Source organism: Coturnix japonica, chromosome 4 (genome assembly GCF_054131305.1).
Source record: "Coturnix japonica strain WE chromosome 4, WE-NBRP24, whole genome shotgun sequence".
Taxonomy (NCBI): domain Eukaryota; kingdom Metazoa; phylum Chordata; class Aves; order Galliformes; family Phasianidae; genus Coturnix; species Coturnix japonica.
The window spans coordinates 12,823,326-12,847,571 of record NC_140666.1 but is presented as its reverse complement, the minus strand read 5'-3'; the positions used below and the strand labels follow the sequence as shown (position 1 = coordinate 12,847,571).

Genomic DNA, 24,246 nt, shown 5'->3' with positions numbered 1-24,246 from the left:
TCGTTTTCTTTCTTTTTCTCTCTTTAATTTTATTTTCGCAAAGGCGGCGTTCTGCCTCACCCCGTAATTACCGATCGCAGACAGCGCTATAAATCCCTTCATTTTCTGTGCTGGAAAAGCATTTGCAAAGAGCTGTGGGGTGCAGGAGGGGAAATAAAAGACAGAAGGAGGGCGGCGGGGCTGCGGGGTGCTCGGAGCCCGGCGCTGTGCATGGCACAGAGCTCCGCTCGCCGCCGGCTCTCTGCAGGAAACGTAAAATCTGATCAAGTTCAGAGGCGCATTGAGAGCAGCGCTTCAAGCAGAGCTTTATAACCGCGGCCCTTTCACATCGTTTCCCCCCCCCCCAATCAGCCCCCGGGAAAAGCCTTCGCCTTCTTTATTTTAAGGGTTTGCGGGGAGAGCAAAAAGAAAAAGAAAAAGAAATAATAATAAAAGAAAGAAAAAAAGAAAACAAGAAAAAAAAAAAGGGTGGGGGGGCGAAAAACCCACTGCTATAAAATCTTCCCGAGAGGTCCCACCAGTGCTCGGTAACGCTCCCATTGCCCAGGCCACGGTGAGTCCCTCCGCCGTGATTCTGAGCTCGCACCACCACGAGAGGAGGGAGAAGGGTGAAACCCCCCCGGGGGGCATCGGGCCGCCCGTGCTCCGTGCTCCGTCCCGCGGGGACCGGGGGGGTCGGGCAGTGTGGGGGGGTGATGCTTAGGAAAGAGCGGGGCTGCCCAGCCCCAGCCTGCGGCTCCCGGGACGCTACGGCTGCTCAACCTGCGTGTCCGGGGGATAATTAATGACCTTCCGCACGTGGTGGGTTTTTTTTTTCGGTGACAACAACCCCCCAAAAAACCAAAACCAAACCAAACAAAAAAACCCAACCCAAAACCAGGTGGGGGGGGGGGGGGGGGGGGGGGAGAGGGGCATCGTTCAATTAGCCCATCAGCTGAGCGCCGGGGAGGGACGCGCCTCTGAAGTCGCCGACCTGGAGCAACAGAGGGCCGCTGACCCCTCCTTGAGCGGCGGCCTCACGTGTGCCATTGTCGGCCTTTAATGGGGTGCGCCGGGGCCACCCCACACTGAGGCTGCCCCGGGCACGGGGCTGGGGGGGGGGGGTTACGGGGAACCTTCCGGCGTGGGGGAATGCAATGAGAGAAGCTCTGCGGCGAGGAGACTTCAAAAATAACCCCCCACTCTTTTTAGTTTTATTTTTATTATGATGATTTTGCTTAGGAAAAAAAAAGATATTGCTCGCTGGCGGCGGGGCTTTGGGGGAAGCATCCCGTGGGTGTGTGTGGGGTGGGGGGAGGACAGAAAGAAGCGCTCGCAGCGCTGGGGGTGGACCGCCGTTTCGAAGAGCATCGGGCTGCAGTGCAAAGAGCGGCTCCCGCAGCCGCACCGCAGCGGATCGGGCCTCGGGATGAGCCCAGAAATCCGCTTTATACGTTTCCTATTTCTGCTCCGCCAACTTCGGGGAGGGGTTGGGGGCGTTGTGCCGGTCAGGAGCCGAACGGGTGTACGGACGCTCCTCAAATCCCACTGCTTCCGACCTGCCGTTTGGCAGTCGGTGAACACAAATGGCTTAAACTCTGCTCGCTTTATTTAATCTCATTGTCGGTGTGGCCTCTGATTTTTTTTTTCCTCCGTTCTCTAGTAATACTAATTTTTATATACATATATACGTGCATATATATATATCCCATATCGTAACACCTCAGCGAATTCCCTTTTCATTCGCATTTTATCTAAGTCTATTTCTAGCCCATCGCGCTCCTCGCGGTTATTTCCCTGAGGCGGGGGAACATCGCAGTTCTCTCCCTTTTAAATCTAAATCTCAATTGCAGACGTGCAAACAGCAAAGCCCGGAGAAGCGGGCTGCAGGCTGCCGTGCTCCCATCGCGGGGGGAAGGTGGAGAAAGACACCCTGCTTCGTTTCAAGAGCAGAGAGTCGTGTAATTCTCCTCCACTTTCTTCTTCTTTTTAACTTTGTTTTAATTCCTTTATTTTTTTCCTTTTCCTTCCCCTCCCCCCCTCTTCTTTCTCCCGCATATTTTCCCCGGTTGGGATGATTTGGGAAAGGAACAGCCACCAAAAATGCAAAGCGCCCCTGAAAGCCGTGCGGGTCCCTCCGCTCCCGTTCGTGTCTCGTCTCGGAGCTCCCCCCGAGGCTGCCGGACCCCGGGCACAGTGCGAGAGATCGGGCAGAAGGAGCCCCGCAATCCCCGGGCTCTGCAGCAGGCAGGGAGAGATTCGGAAACGGCTTTCCCTTCTCCGAGGTGTGTGAGGAAAAGGCGAAACGAACGAGGGGAAACAGCAATAAAAATCCCCCGAGCCGGGCAGAGAGAGGAATATTTCATACGCCCTAAATAGCTTTTAAAACGCAGTTTATCGTGGCCAAATGACCGCCCCTAACAAGCGTAAAGACAAGTAGTTTTTCTTCTGCCATAAACATATTGCATCTCCAGTATAATTAAATGCAAACCAGGAGCGAACGAGACGTTTCCATTGTAGCTGTCACTCAGCGGAGGGGGAATCACATGTGTACATTTGAACTTCAGAGTCGGGGGTTGCAGTAAACGGGGCTGAACTTCAGCAAAGGGGGGGAGAGAGGGTATCAGAGGGTGACCGGGGGCAGGCGGAGAGCCGGGAGCGGTGGGGAAACGGTGGTGGTGGGAGCGGTTCCGTCCCGTATCCGAGGGCACGTTGCTGGCACCGATGCTGGGAGAGTCCCGACAAAGCGCTTTTGCCCCCTGCTCGGGGATTTTCGCCTCTTTGGTGGCGGTGGGGAAAAGTTCCCCTTGAGAAAATGTGTGAGCTCAGCTGCCTGCTCAGCCGGGAGAGAACCACGCGTCGGGTTCAGAAGCGAGTGGGAAAACCACGAGGATGAGATCAAGCGGCAGCGGGATGAATGGGTTCTGCCTCCCCCCGGGGCGTCCGAGGCAAAGCTCGGGGCAGGGGACGTCGGGGGTCGCGGCCCCGCAGGGTGCCAACAGCCCCCTGCGAGCGATCCCGGGAAGCCCCCCCCCAATAGAGGAACAGCCCTCGCCGAGCCGATGGGAGTAGGCGCGGTGCGACCCCGGGGACGGGAGGAAGAGGGGTCTTCGGTAGCCCGGCCCGGCCGCCCCCTGGAAATCACCCCCTTGAAGCCCTCCGAGGAGCGGAGGGAATGGCGGGGGAAAGCGGGGAATATCTCAATCAGCGAGGAGGTGACCTGTGACCCGGAGGGTGGCTCTATTGTCCCTCTCTTGCGGGGGACACAGACTTTAGGCAGCCTTTCTGCGTGACTGAGCCCTGAGGGGCAACCGCAAGCCCCGGGCTCCGGGGGGGGCATCCCGGGCTCGGAGCTACCGACCCGGCATCAGCTGCTGGGACAGAGCCGCGTAGTGCCCCGCATCCCGAGGTCGCAGTCCCCGTGTTCTGTTCGTTTCCGAGTCTGCCGAGGCCGGGCTGAATGGAGCGGCCGTACCTCAGTGTGAGACGAGGGGGCCGGAACGGCTTCGCCGGTGCCGGTGCCGGTGCCACCGAGCCAGGCCGAAAACTGGGCTGCAGCTCCCGGCTGGGCCCGGAGAGGAGCCGGGCACGAGGCGGCGCTGCGGAGCGGCCCAGCTCTACCCCCGACGGCTGAACGGGCCCCGGAGACTCCGGGCACTCCCGGGGCTGCCCCATGTCTCTGCACCGGGCAGGGCAGCTCCGCTCCCTGCCCCGCAGCCTCTGATCCGCAGCTCCGGCGGAAGACGGGGCAGCCAAAGGACGTGGGTCCCGAATCCCTGTTGAACCTCTGCCCTCAGGTCTGGCCCCCGCTGAGTCCTCTTGGGACCTCTCAACAGGTGTAAAGCCCGGTAATAAACCGCTGCGTGCGCATCGCCCAGCTGGAACCAGCATCCCCTGAGGCTACTGACAGCGGTCCCTAGCTTTTTTTGGGGTGTACGGGAAATTCGCAAGATTTCAGGGGCTCTCCATGCTCTCCCCCTCAGCCCCAAGCCTGCAGCGGCTCTCCCCGGGGCGGGGTCGCCTTTATCCGCGACATTCCCACTTAGGATGCAGCAGGTCTCGGGTGCTCTGGGGAGATCCCAGAACCGAGAATCGGCAGCAGCTCTGCCCGGTACCCCTGGCTCCAGGAGATCCCAGGGAAGCAGAGAGGTCTCAGAATGGCCTGGAGCAGGTGGGCTCCGCCCAAGGGGTTCCCATCCCCACCGATCCTATAGGGGAGAACTGCCTATTCCCTTTCGCTTTTTTTTCTCCCCAGGAAGAGCGGTGCTGCCGCTCCTTCCTCTGTCTGCACCTCTCCACTCGCAGCGCAGAGGAGCGAAACGCCCCAGGGGTGCCTCCGTGCACAGCCCTGACGGCGGGTGAACCCCAACAGGCAGGGGCACGAAGCGGGCAAAGCGGCAGCGGTCCCGCGGGTGATACAGTCCATCTACGGGAGCAGCTTTCACCCCTAAAATCCCCCCTGGAAGCCTTGAGGCCAAAGCAGGGAGAACAGCAGCGCTGGGTGGGGGGCAGTGCCCTAATGTCCCCCCTCTCCCATCCCCCCTCGAGACCAGGTTTGCCCCATGCCGTCCTCCCTCTGTCTGCAACCGCCGTGCCCGGGGGTGACAGCGAGCCAGCAGACGGCCCTCCCTTGTTCTGCCCTATTTTTCCTATCGAGTGTCGCCTTTACTCCGCTGACCCGCTCAGGCTTCGCGCTGTGGGACACGGGGGCAGAGAGGACCCCCCCTCCCGCACCGTGAACTGCCCCACAGCCCGTATGCTTGCCACGGGGCGAAGGAGTCGATGCTTCCTAAAAGGTTTTTATTCCCCTCTTCAGGTCCGCAACGAGAAGCCGGGCTGGCAGCGGGCAGACGGGGGCTCCCCTTTAAGAAGTGCCTCAGCTCCTCAACGCGGGGTGCCAAGCTTGGCCTCAAAGGGGGCAGCACCGAGAGGAGGGAAAAAAAAAAAAAAAAAAGAAAGGGAAAAGAAAAAAAGAAAGAAAGAAAAGAAAGGAAAAAAAAATAAAAAGGGGGAAAAAAGAGAGAGAAAAAAACAAAACCAAACCCCCAAAGCAGCCCAGCAACCCGAAAGCCCCACATCCCACTCCACCCTCGGCTCCCTCAGCTCTTTGCCCCTTGTGGGGCCGGGCCGGGCAGTGCTGCCCGCGGGGTCCGCCTCCCCCCGAGTTTTCCGAGCCAGGAAACGGCCATTTCCAGCTGCCTTCGCCCGAACCCCGACAGCATTCGAGGCGACCACGTTTATTTTCAAAACTCTTCTGAGAGCTGTAGTAAATTGCGTTTGCTTGTAGGTACAAAGGAGAAAGTTAAGCATTTGTCTCCGCCGTTGTATAGGCAGCCAGTTGTTTTAATTAAAGGGTGGGGATCCGTGATATATACACCAGATAAAAGCAAACGCACAGAATAAACTAATTAAAACATTGTGTTTGGAACACATTTTATTTCTTTTTTTGATCTTAGTTGTGTTTTAAAGAAATGTCAGCGCACTATAAAGCAACCTTATTTCCCTTATAGTGTGCGGCGCTTTTCAAAGGCTAGTGTGATATATTTTAGAAAAGAAATCCCGCTGTGAAAGCTTGCGTGTCTTCTCTTTACCAAACTAAGCTCTTGTCAATCATGCCAGGGCATATCCAATCACCAAGTCCCTTTTTGGAAAGCAGCTCATCCCGCTGTGCTTTTATACATCACACCGCAGCGTGTTTAGATGCATTTTTACTATCACTTCAGGAGCGGTGACTGATGAGAGCGCAGTTCCAGGACCGGCTTCCCCGAACGCCGGAGTTGCTAACAATTTGCCTGGCTATTGTGTACGCGCCTTTCTCTCCCTCCTCCCCCTTTCCTGCCTCGCCTTGCCTCTATTTGTCACGGACACTCCGATGCAGGGGAATATCGGGGGGGTGTTGTCACATCCCGAGGTGCCCATCACCTGCCTGGGACATAGTGACGGGAGAGGGGCTGCCCCGACGGCGGCAGAAAGCCGAGGGCGCTCCGCTCATGTGCGGCTCCTCCGCTTCCCGGCTCACGGCCGCGCCCCCGGGGCTGCCGTCGGTGTTCCGTCTGCGGACGGAGGAGCCCTTCCCGTACGGGGAAGCGGTACGAAGCTCCGCGGCGTGTGCCGGGGGGAGGAGGAGAGCTGCCGGGGCGGGAGGAGGTGGCACGAACGGTGACAACGACGCCTGAATTGGCTCTCTCGTTTCAACTCCGTGCCCCGAAATCGTTGCGTGTGAGCCGCCTTTACCTCTTCAGCCAGACTGCGAGTGAGATTAAAAAGAAAGAAAGGGAGAAAAAAGAAAGGTTTTTTTTTTTGCCTTATTGCTGGATGTCTGGACTCTAATTGAAGACAAGTGCCAAATGGTTTTTATTAAAATCCCCCCTCCCTCCCCTCCTCTCCGCCTCTAACTCTGGGTGTTTTCAGACAAACCGCTCAAACCTCTGGCAACGCACACGTCCACAAACATTCGATATTTCTCCGTTCCGTCGCACATTCCCCTCGCCTGGCTCTCTCCCTCTTTGCAGGTGCAAATTTCGGGGACACGGCTGTGCCCAGAGCTCCCCGGTGCGTCCTTCTCTGTGACAACTGCACTGCACAGGAAGGGCACAAGGAGGGACGGGAAGTCCCGATGTCCCTCCGCCTTCCAAAACGACTCGGGCACAAAGGCTCCCGGTGCTCAACCGATGTACAGATGTTTTCCATCCCCCCCTTTTGCTCCATCACTGTATCCCGTAAGATTTCCCACTCTTCGTTTGCAGATGGTGGTTGCAATTTTTCCCCGGACATTGACTTCTACCCATGTTCCTTGGGTGAAAGTAGCCGGACTGGGAGACAAGAGGTGATTTCAGCATTTACCTTAAAAACGAGACAGATGCGGGCGTTTATTTCCATTTCTGTTTCATTCCCCGTTTTAACGCGCAGGCTGTTGTAGCGCAGCTCGCCCTGAAACGTCGAAAACGAAAGGTGCAAACGAAGAGGTGGCTTCCTAGTGCAGGGGAAACGTTATATTTACAGATATGGTTTATATCTTACAAACTCCAGGCACTGTGGGTGCCGGAACCACCCGTGCCCTCCTCATCTGTCCCGCAAGCAGAGCCCCCCGGGCACCCGCGCCGCGCCCGCGGGGAGCCCTGCGCGCCCCCGAGCTCCCCAACGCTGGGCGCGCCGCCGTGGGGTCGGGGCATAACCCTCCCCATCAGCATCCGGAGCAGGAGCTGCTCGGAGGGTGAATTAAAAATCTTCCAGCGCAGCGTTTGCTCCATTTACCCTTCCTTCCACGCAAAACGCTTTTGGGGAGAATCCTATTGACCACACCGTGCCCCCTCTGCGTTCTGTTACCCCTGAACAGACTCGGGATGTTCCCCCCCTCAAAGGCACTTTCTACCCTTCCTTCCAGCCAGGTGACATGGGGCAGACCTGGACCCCGTGCCATATGGGCGAAAAATAGAAGACTGCATTGTCCCGTCCCCCCCCCCCTCCCGGGCTGGAAATCTGTTTTGGAGACCCTCTCATCTATTTAGGAGACCGGAGGCCCATAGCAGCCCCCCACACCCAGCCTAAGCCCCCTCCAGCCCCCCAACCCATCCTGGATCTGTCCATTTGGCAGTCCCTGTCACCTTGTCACTAATACTGCTGCTGCTGGGGCACCCCAGGGGAGCAGCCCTGTGACTTTCTGCGCTTAAGGAGAAGGGATGATGCAGTAGAAACTGCAGCAAGGATGGCACTGAAATAGGTACAGCTGTACAGGAAGCCTCAGCATCACCTGCCACAGGTAGAAGTCACTGCCAGGTCTCTGATACTAACAGGATGCACTTAAAACAGTCTTCAAATATACGTGTTTTAGCATAGCACTGCTTCTTCACCTTCCCCCGCTCGCTGCCTTTCTAGAACCTTAGAGCAGGTACACATTTATATAGGCTTCCCCTCTAAATAATGAATTTAACAACCATTAAAAAAAGAAAGAGCAAAGGCAGAAATAAGCACACAGACCAAATCCACCATCTGGTAAATATACAGCACAGTCTCTAACCCTGCACTCAGAACTCAACACTGCAATAAGCCTCCTCAGCTGCAAGGGAAAAAAATACCCATCTCCAAACCAGACAACATGAGATATACCCAACAGCTCTGTGTTTCAAGCCCACCCCAGAGAACACAGGTTTAACTCCTTGCAACCAATGATGCTTCTCACCTGCTGACAGTCACAGCCCTGCAATGGTGCTCCCCAGGTGGGTGCTGGTGTCCTTGATGATATTTTGTTGTTGGCATTAATTTTCCACGCATGCATAGTGTGACCATAGGAAATGAAGAGCTCCCAAACCTGTCTGCATAAAGGAACAAAGCTCAGTGGGTAACTCAGCTTCAATATGAGATGCAGGATAGTTTTGGGTTTCCAGTTTTGCCTGAGGAAGAGAATAATATGTAGACAAAGTGAATGGCCTGAGCAATTCAGCAGCCCATGCCTTGCATTGATACCAGTGGGAAGGAAATAGACACAGAAATACCACTGCAAAAAAGGTGTTGGGGCCCAGAGCTGTGTGTGCCCCAAGCAAGGACAAGGATTCTTGGAGGTGGAAATCCTGGCGTTATTTAGCTGATATTTTACAGATGCTGCCGTATGGTCTTTGCAAGTTTCTTTTTCACAAATTCAGCATAATTTCATCTGGGTTGCTAACCTCCAGCCAGTGGATAGGAGAAGTATTTGGGTTGGAAAGTTTTCAAGGTATGAAAGCAGGAGGATACCCACAGCCACGGTGGTATCATTGGAATAACACAGATTGTTTCTACCCATGGAATTAGGAGCAGCAAAAAAATCAGCCTTTGGAGCACCAGCTCACACCGAGCTCCTGCTGCAAAGCTGCACACAAATCTCATAACAGGAAAAGTACCATTGTTTTTAATGGCTTACATTTTATTAGATTTTGAAGAGTGTTCACATCATAAAATGCAGGCAGGAAGTTCTGTGTATGTAAAACACATCCGCATTAATTATGAAAGCTGCTAAATGAATCATACATTACTGCAAATATATTATGCATTGCTTACATCTCTTCGCCGTGGCGCGTTTGCACGACAGAAATGGAAACTAGAAAGAAAGGCCGGAAAAAAAGCCAGCAAAAAAATCACAACATTAGCTGAGGAGGGAAGAAGAGAGAGGGAAAGCACTGAGGGAAGATGTGAGAGCAGCACGACCTTATTTTTCTAAGGAGCCAAACTAATGGCTCTTGTGATATCTGAGTACCCTTGCACTGCAAGCCCAGGAGTTGGGGAGGACTCATGGGGTGATTCTCTGACCAAGTTCTGTGTTGTTTTGATAGCAGCATCATGTGGTGCATCTCACAGGGCTTTGCTACGACTCAGAGATCTCTCCCCATTTTTCATAATGATGACTTTTCGTGCCTGCTCGCAGCTTTTAGCAGAGAGCTCAGGGAGTGCTGTGTATGAGAGTGAACTGGCTTTGCAAGATGATGACTTATTTCTTGCCAAATTTGCTTTAAGAAACCACTTCAGTTCTGTGCATGAGACTTCATGTTGCTGTGATTTATTATCCGGGATACAAATGGAGATCAATTAGGTTATAACAGAATTTAGAGCAAAATTAAATGTTTTCTCCTATAGAGAAAACGTCACAGTTTCAGACAGCCAAAGCACACGTGTCCCATCCTTAAGACATTGCTGTGTGCTCAGGGAGGGGAGGCACACCAGGAGCCTGCAGAGGCAGCACACAGTCAGCTCAACTTTCAGCCAAAGCACGATGTGATGTGAGGCTGATGGTGAATCTTAGAAGCTGCCAAGTGGGCTCCTTGGGGAGCACACAGCTGAGGATGGGGACACACAGCTGCTGCCAGCGCTGCTCTCCGTGCCATTCCCCTCATACCGCTCTGCAGCAGTTCTGGATGAGGGCAGCTGCCTGCAGGGCTAATGCTGGTGAGATCCTAAGCAAGAGGTGTTTTCCAGGTCAGTTATCACCCAAGCCTGCTGGACTGCTGTGCTGTCTGCTGTTTCTGGTGTGAGAGCCAGGCTGAGCAGGGCAAGGGCTGAGTGCCCAGGGGCTGTAGTTCTGTTCCTGCAAAGTACCACCATATCCTCCCATGGGGTTCAGAGGGTCCTCCTCTCGTTGCCATTGCAGTGGTGCCAGCATGCGGCTGTCTTACTTCTTCACCAGTGCCATGCTGCAATGCAAACTGCAACAGTGAATACAATGTGCAGTTGTTAGTGCTTGAAAATCCTGTAGGGCTCTGCGCTGGCATTCCCCATAACAACACCCACTGGAATTTAGGAAGAGTTCTGTTTTAGACTCCATTTGGCACAGGGTGGTGATGCATCGATGGTTGGACTAGATGGACTTAGAGCTCTTTTCCAATCATAGTGATTCTGTGATTCTACAACACATTTAAGTGCAAGAGGTGCTGCACCCCATCCCTGCCCAGCACACGCTGCCACACTAGTCCTCACACCTCACTGAAGATTTCCACCCCACTTTATCACATATGAAAAGGACCTTTCCATGGAAGGATTCACATTAACTAACTCTGTGGCAATATCTGCTGATTTTCACTAGAGAAAGGTTTTGAAAGAAGGGATCTCAAAGTGGAGCATTTGGGATGAGCTCAGCCCACAGAGGAGGGATACAGTAAGTAGAAAGCAGGGCAGGCAGTGACGTAACTCCAGCAAACAGCACTGCTTAAGAATCTCTATTTCATGGAGCCAATGGACTGGGACTGCTCCAGCATCTCAAATACACCGGTACTTCTCAGCAGTATTTGGTGTTTGATGTAGGTCCCCCTGCAGGTCGGAGCACCCAGGAATGCAGGTTCTATGCTCATTTCTGTGTCAGACCTCACATCACATTGCTGAGATGAAATCATGGAAAAACATCAGTCAGAAGTAATCTCTGGAGGTCTTGAGACCCACCCCACTCAAAGCAGAGCTAATTTCAACATCAGATCAAGATAAGTTTTATGGTACTTAATCTGGTAAAGCCATGAATTACACTATTACTCTCTCTCCCCGAGTGGCATTCAGTGAGATCTTTATATCATCTTCTATCAAATTCTGCCTTTGTTTTGCTTTTACTGGATAACCTCCTCTAGGGGAGTCTCAGGGACTGTGCAGAGCACAGAGTTGGATTTCCATAGCCTACGAACTCTCAGCAACCAACATGCCATTCACCATCCAATCTTAAAACCTCCATCCCTGGCCTTGAGCCACAGTCCTGGGGAAGGATGTGGGCCGCTGTTGGACTGTTGTTTCAGAGCATCACTCATATCAGACTGGGTCTATACCCAGAGCTCTGCTCCTTCTGCACTGTGATGCCACCACCTTACAGCCAGTAAGAAAAGCACAGCCTGTGGATGATTTCTGGTAGCTCCAGGCAATCTAGAACCTCTGCCAAAGAGTTACATAGATATAGCATTTAAAAATAAGGTTGTCTCCAAAGTCTTTTAAATAAAGAGGCTGCAGTGGAGGCTGGCAGGCAGCAAGGACACCAACCAACCCATCAAGACCCCATTTTGCAACTTACAGCAGCTTGTCAGGAGAGATCGATAGTTGGCATGGTAACAAGCTCATTTCCCAAGAATGGAGCTCCTTTTTATTAAATTTGGCTGGCTATTGATCAGTTCCTGATCCACGTATCAAAACATGACAAGCACTTAATGAATCACAGATTTTTATTGAGCTGAATAAAAAAAACCCCACAATATCAGGAGGCAGCTGGAGCTGCAGCGAGGTGTTGGGGCAGGGATGGAAAACCAACTGGATGCAACTTACTCTTATGGTGATGTTCAGGACACCCTGTGTTCCCACCAATGTTTCTTATGGCAGTATTAAACAGCTTTGGGTGCCAATTGGGGTTCCATTCCCACTCACTGACTGCGGCTGTCAGCTGTAGCTGCAGTGAAGTGATTGGTAAATTCAACCCATGAAGTCTTGGTGAAAGTATCTCTGAAGTCCAAGTCTCATGTTGAATTTCATCCTGCCAAGCACAGCTCCAGCCCTTCAAACTAATGTCCCCTGCTTACCAACTAGGGGGTTCACACACCTCCCAGAGCCAGCATCCCCATCCCCTAGGGTGGCAGCTCTGGTGTGGTACCAAGCCCTCAGCCATTCCATGGGAGCCGTGTGGTCCATAGGAAGCTGATACGCCTGCTCAAATTGCTTTAACGCTTATTTACATGAGAGATAATAACAGCTCCAAAGGCTTCTTCCAGCCTATTAAATAATACCCACTTAAAATATTGTCTGAATTCATATTGAAATGACAGACTATAATAATCCAGTCATAGTCATCCAGATATACAGCTGACTGTAGATACTTAGCAAAATTGTGAGATTACTTACATGATACTTTACATGATAGCTGATTTTTTTCAGGTCATCTCTTTTGACTGGACTGATACAGAGAAGCTACTTAAGACATCTCCCTATTCCTATCTGACAGATAACACCCTGTCCACACATAGGAATATGCTAAAGATTCCATAAAACAAATGGTTTTGCAAATGGGGATGAACATTTCAGGTGGTGGTTAAAACACCCCAACATTTCCCATCACCCACTGGAGATGGCTGTCACACCAAAACCAACAAATTAGTAACATATCCCACCATTTCAAGTAGCTTCACTCAAGAAAGTTAATTTAAAATTGTCAAAACCTTGCACTGATTTTGAGTTTATTTGCTTACAATCACTGCAGCAATCCTATGGTAGGGACAGTGATGGTGTGGATCTGCCCAGAGAAGCTGTGGGTGTTGGGCACCCTAGAGGTGCCCAAGGCCATGGATAGGCCCTGGGCAGCCTGCTCTGGTGTGGGGCAACCAGCCCATGGCAGGGATTGGGGCTGGTTGGGATTTAAGGTCCCTTCCAACCCAACTTTCTATGATTCTATAAGTGCCTGGTACAATGTGCACAACTACACATATCTACGCACCTCAGGGTGCACTGCTATCGTCCACATTCCTGAAGTATCAGCACCCTTTATCCTTTAGGGTTGCTGACTTTGCTTGAGCAGTGGTCTGAAAGGTCACAAGGAGTCAGAGCAGGGAGCTTTTGCAAGCCTGGAGAGCAGAGCAGAGCAGCCCCATGCTGGCTGGGGATGACGGTGCCCCAGGTGTGTGCATTCGGTGACATTCTACTCCTCGACTCATAGCAAAGGATGAACTTTGTCATCACATTACTCGTGCTTATTCCAGATACTCCAAGAACAGGAATAAATCAGGTTAAATCAGTAAATAAGTGGACAAGAGCAATTCTTTTTGTCATTGTGTCCCTCCAAGGGCAATTCTGGAGGAGAAGCAAGAGTGCTGCTTTGCTTCTTAGTGAGCTCAGCAAATCCTGCCAACGTTTGCACAAGAAGAGCATCATATTCCTGTTCACTTTTTGCTTCATCCCACACTCCCAGCTCTGATTGTTCCCTTTTTGAGAATATTCAGCCCAGAGAAAGCTACCTAGATCTCCTGGACACCTGAACTGGAAAGGCAAATGCTGCCACATGTATCTAAGGAACAAATCCCAAATCTATCATATCATTTAGAAGGGTTCCCCATACAGCCCACATGACCACGCCACCAAGCTGAATTTCAACCAGCAGCTCAGTGACACCCAGAGTTAACACTTGGTTATTCAAGCAGCTGGTGCTAAATTCTGAAGGAAAGCAGTGGTTTGTGTGCTTGGGAGGATGAGCCATGTGCCACTTTGAGCCTCTTTGGCAGGAGCAGTGGAATTTCAACCAGATCCCTGTGCTCAACTGCACCAGGACTGGGATAAACCACAGTGCTGAGCATCTTTCTCCTTCTTAAGGCAACTAAATCTGGGGACGGGCAGCCAGGCCTTGGGGACAGACAGCACAATCTTGTGCGAAGGCTTAATTTAAGTTAGAAATAACATCTCTCTTTCTCCTATGGATCATCTTAGGATTTTGAAAGGGCAGTCACGCAACTTCCCCTGGCAGTTATGGCAGAACAGCGCTTGAAAATGAATGGAGCTCGTGGAAGCATTCAGGGGCTAACAATTGGATTTATAATTAGGCCTAAAAAGGGAAGAACACTGAATAAAAGCAGCACAGCCAATTTTAGAAGAAAAGGAAGTTCTGGATGGAATTCATTGGGGTAGGGCACTGAAGTGGAAATGGAAAGTGTTCAAAGATAAATGAGTTTAGGCCTAAGAGTTTGCTTGACATCTAGAAAATGTACTAGGAACACAGTGTCAAGAAAAGCTAACGTGAATAACAAAGAAACACAAGAAGTGAGAGAAGAGAGGAAAGAGCCATAAAACTTTGGTACAATAAAGAGTTGCAATTATAGAGGGAAATGTAATGAAGTGTAAAAAATCATAATGAAAGCAAAGATAGAGAGTGAAAGGATGATTGCATATTTGCTTAATGCACATCGGAGAAGTGTCAAAGACATGAGGAACAAGGGGTCACTAAATGAGAAAATAAAGCCTCAGAGGAAAGGCAGTGAATTTATTGCTTTGAATACAGTTTTATTTATCTGGGATTTACCACTTGAGGGCCAAGGACAGACACAGACACTGGAAATGCTTTCCTAAAGAGGCAAGATTTCTGGAGGAAATCAAGCTTTGCTCTTAGGCAGCCAGGAGCATGTCTGAAATGCCATGGGCAGTTGGGGAGATCTGATGGGGTCTTGGAAATCAAAGGAAACCCCAACGTGACTGTGGATAGCAGCCACCAGATACACAGGGATTCGTGTGTTTTTTTCTGATAGCCTTTACCAACACTATGAGTCCTGGCTCAAAGTGGTCCTGCTTAGCAGGTTATCAGTATCACAGAGGGGATCCCCTTACAGACTCAACAAGGCTCCCCTTCTCCTTCATCCACCCATCCATTCCCCCAACATGCAGCTGGGACCCAGAATACCCATACTGTCCTACTGTCATCTCCCAAAACCACACCAAGGAATGGGACCAGCACTCTGTCAGTTCCCAGAATCACAGCCCAGGGAGTTAAACACATGTTTGTGTGGAGAACACAGCTTAGACCAGTCCATCACCATCACTGAGGTGTCCTCTACTGGGTGAGACATGAGGCCATGGGCAGAAGTGAGTTCTCATCTCATCTTAGTGTGCCAGTGGTGGAAGTGGTGTCAATGCTGGATGACCACAACAGAGTGGTCAGGATCCCAAGGAAGGTCCAGAGGCCATCCCAAACCATTCTATCCTCTGCACCTTCAGAGCTCAGCACCATTTCAATGCAAAAGGAGATGGAATAGAGCTGCTGTTGTATTGTCCATACAAACAGCAGAATGAGATCCCAGGAGCAGGCTCCTGGTGCATTTATCAACTGAGTGATATCTAGTCAATTAGTTGTTTTCTCTAACTTAGGACTAATTTTGTCCCACCAGTTTAAATTAAAGCCCCTAATAGGATAATTTCCTTGCAATCTTAATTTTGTTACAAGCGTTTCATTAATCCAATCATAACTTCTATAATATTGTTTGGCAGCTGATTGAGACTACAGTAACCACAGGGGTTCACGCGCATTGTCTCATTTCTGATAGAAAAAAAGAAAGAAGTAAAATGAGTCCAATTAAAAATTCTTTTAGTACTGTCTAATATGTGAAACTCCCCAAAGTCAGGCCAAGAGCATCATCATTCCATCCACGCAGCTCGTCTGCGGGTGACAGCAGAAGCTACATGCTAATGTCAACCGTATGTGTCTGTCTGTCTAGTCGTCTATGGTAATGATATATTTAAAGAGGATTGTCAGAGCAGCAGAATGCCATTCACATTTGAAAATACTTGTCTATGGTTTTGGGGAATTTTCTCTGGAAGATCTTGGGTTTCCTCTGCAGTTCTCCTCCAGCTCCTTGAAGATGAATATTCAGAGCATCCCGGGCTGTAATGCAAATACTCAGCACATGGCAATTCCATGCAAGTCTCATGCTTAGAACAAGAAATGGGAGAGAGAGGGACCTGGTTGTGGAAAGGTCTCGTGGCAGTAATTTCTAATAACATACACAGCGTTGTCAGCTGTGGGAGCTTCAGCTTGGAGACACGTTAATGTGGGGGGAAACAAAGAATAGAAAGCAGTGTGGATTTTAAAGTGAATTCGAGTCTTAAAAATTGCACTTTCTTCAAGTCATACACAATCACTCCTGACAGATATTTTCTAGATAAGCTGAAGTATAGAAAGGAAGTGACAGAAATCCCTTGAAATAAACACAACAAAGGAGTCAAAGGAAAATCAAAATTAATCTAGGCCATATAATAGAAATAATAAAGCCAACAGGATCGTTTTCTCTCCCATGGATGACAGCCCACAAGAGAGGGGCACAGATTTGTGTTGTGGACCAAAACCCAATGGGTTCAGAAGGGCCCAGCGATGAGACCCAGCATTTGGCTCCTCCTGGATGAACCCCCTAGTGTTGGCCAGATCCCTGCTGAGCTAAGAGGAATTAATTTCTACCTGAACTGAAGCCCACGGGAGCAGATGATCAGGCTCATTTCTATAACTACAGGGTCAGAGGCTTCATGGTATGATTTCCATACATCACATCCAATGGGATGCACTGAGTTGTATGGGGCATTGCATCTCTGCCGGATGAGGACCTGAGTGCTGGTGGAGGCAGGGTCAGAGCAGTTCAGCCCCTCTTTCCCAGGGACTCTGTCCCAGTGTCACAATCCAGCCCCAGCCCTTGAGGAAATTAGTCTTTGCATGGATACATATAAATAAATCCAGGACATTGCTTGCGTAATGCTTACGTTTTGCAGTAGCTGGCATTTGCCGCTAGTTGAAGGCGAAGCAAACCATGCTTCAGTGGAGCATAAAATTGCTTTCTTTTGGAACAAGCAGGGCATTGTAGTAATAGGCAAAACTGTACATTGTGTTAACGGCTGTATTTTCACATTATTGATTTACATTGTGTAATGCCATGCAAGACCTGCTTTCAATGATATGTGCATCTGTCATATCACAGGAACCGCAAAAGAACTAGGCTGGAGGCTGTAAGGAGAATGAAGCACTGGGGATCCCGGGACATATTCACGTCCATGTGCCCATCATGTAGAGGTGATGATTAGGGGGATGTGGTAATGAGCAGGTCCCAAGTGTGCACTATGTAAATCAAGGCTGCCTGGGTCAGCTTCCACTTACTGTGCACATCCAACTTTTTCAGCCTGCTTGCTCTTCTGACAAGGAGAGCGCATGTAAATGGTTCCCCCTGGCAGTTCCCCCAGCTAGATGTGTTGCAAGGCATCCAAGGTGGACATGTTGCATTTTTTTCCCTCTCCTTCCCAATTTCTTTTTCTGCTGGTGCCCTGAGCATGGGGCTTTCCACAGGGGTCCACTAAAAGAGAAATCAGTAAGGTCTTCTATGGGAAACATCAGTATTAAAGATACTTCAGTATAGGAAGACAAATACTCTCTCAGTTCAGTGTTTTGAACACAAGCAAATTTACCTCAAATACACAACAATGAAGTGATGCTGCTATCAAAAGTTAGTAATCAATATCCAGTTGATGCAAAGCTTTGTTTCATATCACCGAGCCTGGTGATGTTAGGCTACGCTTGTTGATCTATAATATCTGACTTCTTGTCTTGCAATGGTTTGAGATTCTATGTGTTATATCAAGCAACGTTAGAGCTGATTACAAAAATCTCTTCTTGCCATGTTACCCCAGATTGGGTTTATAAACACGGCATCTCAGAATGGCCTTTAGCTTTTCAGTTTACCTGTAACTGTAAATGGAGGAGGCGGAGGTGCAGTTCTCTTATCCAAATCTCCATTTTTACTCTCTCCCAGCCTTAATAATCTCTTTGTCTTAGTAGAAAAACTGGGGGACAGTTTCCCAAATTCTTATTTTAAATGATGTGAGACAAAACCAAAGATACGGTGTAATCTTAGTTCTTACAGCCACAGACAGAAAGAAACAAACTAAACTAAGGAAAGTTTTCAGCCTTAACAGCAATGTTTTCCTTGGTAATTGCTTTTCCATTGATATCTTTTGAGCCTGCCCTATTCTACAGACCTGCAAGCCATTAATTGCCAAGACTTCAGCATCATGTGTTGTTTTAGATGTTGTTGTGCCACCAGCAGCTAACAGAAGCGATGCAACTCTGAACTTGGGTCTTGGAAGGTAAAAGTCTTTTCAGCTTGTCTTTAAATAGTCAGATAAATCCCGTTAGCTTTCTCCACACCATCAAAGCATTTGGGTAGCATAAAGCAACTGAATACATAAAAATATATCTAAACACCTTGTAAATCCCTACACAGAGCTGTTGCTGACACTACTTTTAACCCTAGGAAAACATTTCACCAATTACTGATCAAATACAATACAGCTAAATTTCACCACCAGCACATCATTTTGATAATGGGTATGGAAATTATCCATTCAATAGCTATTCAGAAATAACTTAGAAAGATTGGTTTTCAGATACTTCTGAGAATCCTCGAATAATCCCCTATAATCACCGTGGTGAGAATCCACCATTTTTCCCTTTGAAACAAGCCTGTTTGGAGCTAGAGTGTTGGTGGTCTCTGCCTGTCCTCCAACGGATGTGCTCAGACAATATATCTGAAATCACGAGAGCTTTGCTGGCAAAGGGCAGAAAGCATTGATGTGACTCCAAGTCCAGCAACAAGGGAACATTGGTTGCTCAGGTGCAGCTCTGCAACCCCGCAAGAGACATTTTCATCCTCTCCCACAAGGCAAGCTCACATTGTTTTCTATCACGACTCTGGAAGAATAAAAATGAAACAAACAAAATAAAGCCCTCAAAATAAGCAGTAACTACACTGTGCACTTCCCTGCTGCTCTGTGCCAGCTGCTTAATGTGACCCAGGAGTGCTTTAAAACGCTTTGATTTTGTGATCTTTCTTGCTTCTTTGCATGAGATTGAAAGGATTCATTCCTTCTCCTTCTGGGTAAGATGATGATATTTTCTGGTTTATTTTGCTGCTTTCAGAGATGTAAAATTTGGTCTTTCCTGCCTCACTACAGGAGATGTGTTGGAGGCTGCTGGACAAGAAATGCTCCCCCTCTTCCATGTTGTAATTGGGCACTGACCATAGGTGAAACAAAAGAAATGCCAGATAATTTGAAGCTTTCCTTTTCCCTCCAGTTTTTGCCCCCTCATGCATTTTATGCTGCTTTGTGTTTTGTTTTTGGGTTTTTTTCTTTTAATTTTTAAATGCAAATAAATAAAATTAATGCCTGCAGCCTTTACCCATCAGGTGAGCACTGGGAACACACACATGTGCTATGGGAATCTTCTGTCTCTGTAGCAGGTCTTGCTAGCAGCCCAGAGTGGAGCAAAGAGAAGGACACAAGCCTTGAGCCAGGATGGGGCACTGCCAGGGACCCACATGCCCCACATCCACCCTGTAAAAGCAAAGTCACCCTTTCCTACCTGCCCAAAAAGGCCTGTGTGCAGGCTGGGCAGTGCTCAGAGCAACCCTGCTGGAGGTTTGGAGCTGGCTTTACCTTCCAGGCGAGATTATTGACCTTTCCAGTCCAGTATTTAACAACCCCCATTCATCCCCACTTTCCCCTTCCCTTCCACTTCATTCCCTTTGTTGCTCTGTAATAGGAGAGGCAACAGGGCACATATTTCTGTAGAACAAAGCATTATCATCCTAATTACAGTTTCCTGGTGTTTTCTTCACTTTTACCATTTTATTAAAAACAATTGGCTGAGAGGAACTACCTTTTTTAATCGCTACCCTATTGTTCTCATCTCTCCCTGAATCTGAGGAGGCCTTTTTAGAGACTATTTTATTCATAATTACATGTGTTGGAACAACTGCTAGAAAAAAGTGAGCCCAGGAAGGACTCTGTTAATACTTCCCTTGCAGACTTGATCCTACTGCCTCTGAATTATCTAATGATAACAATTTAATAGAACGTAAGTGAAAACGATGGCTTATTTTCAGCAGTTTGTATAAATGATGGATGCAGCCTTACCCTGTGCTGAGGGAAACTTTAAAATGCATCATATTCGGTCAATTGGCCTTTCAGGTTTTTTCAAGCTTCCCCTCCATCACCTTTGTTAATTACCCGCCATTTGAACAAGGGTCTTCTCCAGCCTTGATCTTGCCATGAAATCACGATGCTATATTTGTCTTTCTAACATCAAAGTCATTTCCATGGTCACCAACTGTGATGTCATAAACACATTTTTAATGGCTTGTTTACAGCAGGGAACAGAAGGAGAGAGTAAATTATGGGTGGAAGGAAGCTCTTATCGATGCACAACAGTCTTAGGCACAACTGTGAGGCTGAAGGATGAAGAAAACTTGAAACAAAAAAACATTCTGCTGAAGTAGTTTTTGTTCTGAAGTTCATCCCAGCACAAAAATCCCTTTCTAAGTTATCACCAAACAAGAAACGTCAGTAGATTACCAATATGTCAGTCAGCCCAGAGTTGTGGAAGGTGATTTCTAAGTCTGGGAGACAATAAATTATTCAGACCGGAGGAGGCTCAGGGGAGACCTCACTGCTCTCTGTAACTACCTGAAGGGAGGTTGTAGTGAGCTGGGTGTTGGCTTCTTCTCTTGTGTAACTCGTGACAGGACTAGAGGGAATGGCTTCAAGATGCAGCAGGGGAGATTTAGGACGTTAGGAAATACTACTTCTCTGAATGAGCAGTCAGGTGGTAGAATGGGCTGCCCAGGGAAATAATGGAGTCACCAACACTGGAGGTGTTCAAGGAATGTTTGGACACTGTGTTGAGGGACATGGTTTAGTGAGAACGATTAGTGATTGGTGGATGGTTGGACTGGATGATCTCGTAGGTCTTTTCCAACCCTGGTGATTCTGTGAAATCCATGCCAAAATTCATCCAGCTTGCTATATGAATGAACACATACAACGCATCCAGAGCAATTCCTACAGAACAACCTGGGGAGGACATACTGAATTCTGAATATTATTGGCCCAGGCAGTTTTACTCCTCTCTAAGGTTACAACGAGAATCAGAGGGTCCTTGGGAGATACTTCAGTTTGATCAGAATGTCCTTTTTTATTTTTTTAACTGGCTGTGGGATCCCTACCAGTCCCTGCTGAGTAAGGCAGGCTATCACATTCAGTCAGCTACTCATGAAGAAGGTTTCTTTTCTGACAGAGAAGGGTAAATGCTAACACCAGCTTGAGCTTTTGGCCACATAAGTAACATGGCCCTTCAGGCTGTTCCATCACACAGCTTGACCTGTCTTCCCAGCAAGCCTGAAGCAATGTGAACTCCCCTTGGCCAGCTCTCTGATTTGGTATCAGGGTTGAGATGTGTTTAACTGAAACAATTTTGTCTTCATCCCTCAACTGAAGTGGAAAAGTAAAACCGTCATTTTTTTTTCCCCCCACAAAGCAAAGCACGGCATTGCTTGAGCAGGAATCCACCAACACTTCTCTGTTTTGAGCTCTACTGATACCATTTCTTCATGCCCTGAATTTCTTGGTTCCCAGTAGCTCAAAGTTAGCATCATGTACTGCCCATTCTCAGTACATTAATGGATGGACCCAGACATGCTCCATATAAGATGCTTGCTGAGGTAAGGCCTGGTGCAGTATCTCTCATCCCACCCCAGGGCAGAAATTAATTTTCTAGATCCTCATCACTCAAGAGGGTGGGGAAACTGAGTCATGCATAATTTCTCTCATAGGTCATGTGGATGTTTCCCATGGTGTCCTGAAATCAGCTGCTGTTTCAGGCATTGGCCAAGCATCATATCTTCAAGGGACAGGACACTGAAGGGCAACTCAGCACCCTGTGTTCGTCTCGGAGGTCATTTGGGAGATCTCAGGTTGATGATTAAGATAACTCTGGGAGATCTGGCAGAAATCAATGTGCTCAGCCAAAGAAACCAGCACTAACCACTGGGTAACACAGTGCCTCTCTGCTGCTTTCTTTGGGCACGTCAAAAACAGGCAGTGAGCAACTGGCACTTCTGGACCAACAGAAATCTCCACTAGGAAGGGACTTCCCAAACTGAGGTCCTGATTTGCTCCAAAGGATTAATAATCTCAAGAGAACCAGAGCCAGGGCCAGCTCTGGGATTGTACTCTGGGATTGCTGATCTCCCTCTGCACCCAGGCTGTGCTGAGTAAAATTCTCAAGTAAAACTCATCCCAGAGCCTAAAGGAGGAAGCACTGGGGCTGCTTGAAGACACGCAGCCATGCCTGCCACTTGGTTGCCTTAGAGGCATCACAGCAAGCATTCCTGTACATATGCTCCAAAGAGATTATCTCCCTCCCTTACCCAAAGAAAACACAAGGGGGGGTGGGGGGGGGGAGGTGGAAAAACTCACTGAACGATGAAATTCCTAAATCCCCATCCCATGAGAAGAATTAATGTAGTTCCTTCCCTGCTCCCCAGTAGGAGATCCTATTGTACATCACATACTAGCAAGAGTACGTCTTTCAGCGCGCTCTTTTGCAGAGTGAGCGCAGTCCCTGGCACACAGGGGCTGGGATTTCACACACCCGATTCATCACAGAGGCTCAGAATGAGTGAGCCACCATTTTGTTGCAGTCCCACAGCAGGAATAAAATGGTGGCGTAGACGAAAACTGCCAGATCAAACGCGAGCCAGTTGTCTGTCACCACCTGCAGCTCTTCCCCGCCTTACATGTAACGCTGAATTCATAATCAGGTTAATATTTGATTTCTGGGTGCTTAAACAAAACTAAAGAAAAAAAAAGACACACAATGAAAAAAAAACAACAAAACAACCCACAAGTACAAGGAAAAAAAGAAAAGACAATAACAGATCATTAATGTTGCAGCCACGAAGCACTAAGACATACGCTGCCAAGGTTAGAATTTATGCTTCTCCCACAAAACAGGCAGTCTCCAGCTCTGGGGTTTAATAGCGTGGGCAATGGACTCACCAAAAGACATCACCACCAAGCAGCTGCACACTGAATATGGAAAGGGTTCAGTTCCTTTTTCCAGCCACCAGAACATCTCCCACGACACACCGCAAAAGTCAGACATGCTCATTTAATTGCAACTAACCACATTACACCAAACTTCTGAGATTCATGGACTCGTTAGTGGGATCAAAGCCAGGCAAGATTCCAGGGAGAGCACCTACCTATGGGCAGATGCTATGACAGAGTTAGCATTTTCCCCATATCTGCACCTTTCTCCTGCCCTGCAGTGTCAGTGGAGATGGAACACACTGCCCTAGGACACACACGTACACACAGGGTGAACTTACCCTATAGCACAGCCTAAGCACTGCCACATGACCAGGACAGACACACAATCCCATCAACAAAATGAAATCAATTTCTGTTTATGGGCAATCCTACTCTGTATGAAACACTATTTCAATATATGAGACAAGAAAAAATGAGCAACTCTTCAGTTTTCAAGCTAAACAAAGCAGGGTAATAACTAACAGTAATTCTATTCCAACACCATAGATTATATTTAAAATGAAAGAATATATCCTCTTTTCAGCTCAAAGAACACACATAAAATTTCTTATTTATTTCTTTCAAAGCCACTGACTGAAAAAAAAATAAAAATAAAAAAAAAATTATTACCCAAGTTACATTTTTTAGCCAGTTTGATTTGCAAATATTCCTCTTGCAACACATAATGCCATGGAGGAAGACACTTTCTGTTGCATTTGGTGGAACAACAACTTTTTACTTTTATTGCTAATTATTCCTAATCAAAAGTTGCACAGTGAATTGCACAAGTGAGTTTGGTTAGTTTTTTTACAAGGCATTTGACCAACTTGTAAGACATTTGCTGGTTAGCAGTTTCTTTACCTGATCTTATGTTTCTTCATCTGCTAGTTACATCATTATTTAAGAAGAAACGAAGACGTTCCTGGGTTGAACAAGCTCAAAATCAGACTTTAAAGAATCTGCCCCAAAAATGGGCATGGAAAGATCTCCTCCACTGCCCCAAATCCCCCTGAAGGCACATGGAGGGCATCCCAGGAGGAGCTCAGCAGTCATCAGACATCACCCACAGGTGAATGCAACTGCTCAGGATGGGTTTCTGCTTCCAAATGCTATGAAGAGCTGGGGGAAAAGATGCTATTGTGTTAAAATATTTTACAGTAAAATGCTAGAAATGATGCCTTGGAGCATCCAGTTTGCTAATCAGGGCATTTCATTTAATAAAGAGAGGTCAAAGTGTTAGCAGGGTGCTATGAAATTCTCCAGTGTATTGAACAGCACTGCCCATTTCTGGGCAGCACCTGGGAGAGGGAAACTCAGGGGCAAAATAAAACCCATCCAGCCTTGCAGGAAGAAGGATTCATCCCTACATTATTGAATTAATAGGAGCCATGAAGGAAA

General features: G+C 48.5%; 1 long non-coding RNA gene across 1 annotated transcript in view; it reads right to left on the bottom strand.

The window, feature by feature from the left end:
• Positions 1-5,398: 5,398 nt before the first annotated feature.
• LOC146760949 (uncharacterized) overlaps positions 5,399-24,246 on the bottom strand; it is a 58,872-nt gene continuing 40,024 nt past the window's right edge. Inside the window, exons 2-4 of the long non-coding RNA XR_014945659.1 lie at positions 8,159-8,291; positions 6,823-6,952; positions 5,399-6,226 (exon numbers count right to left, since the gene is read on the bottom strand). This is a non-coding gene — a long non-coding RNA (uncharacterized LOC146760949). The remainder of the gene's footprint in view (positions 6,227-6,822; positions 6,953-8,158; positions 8,292-24,246) is intronic.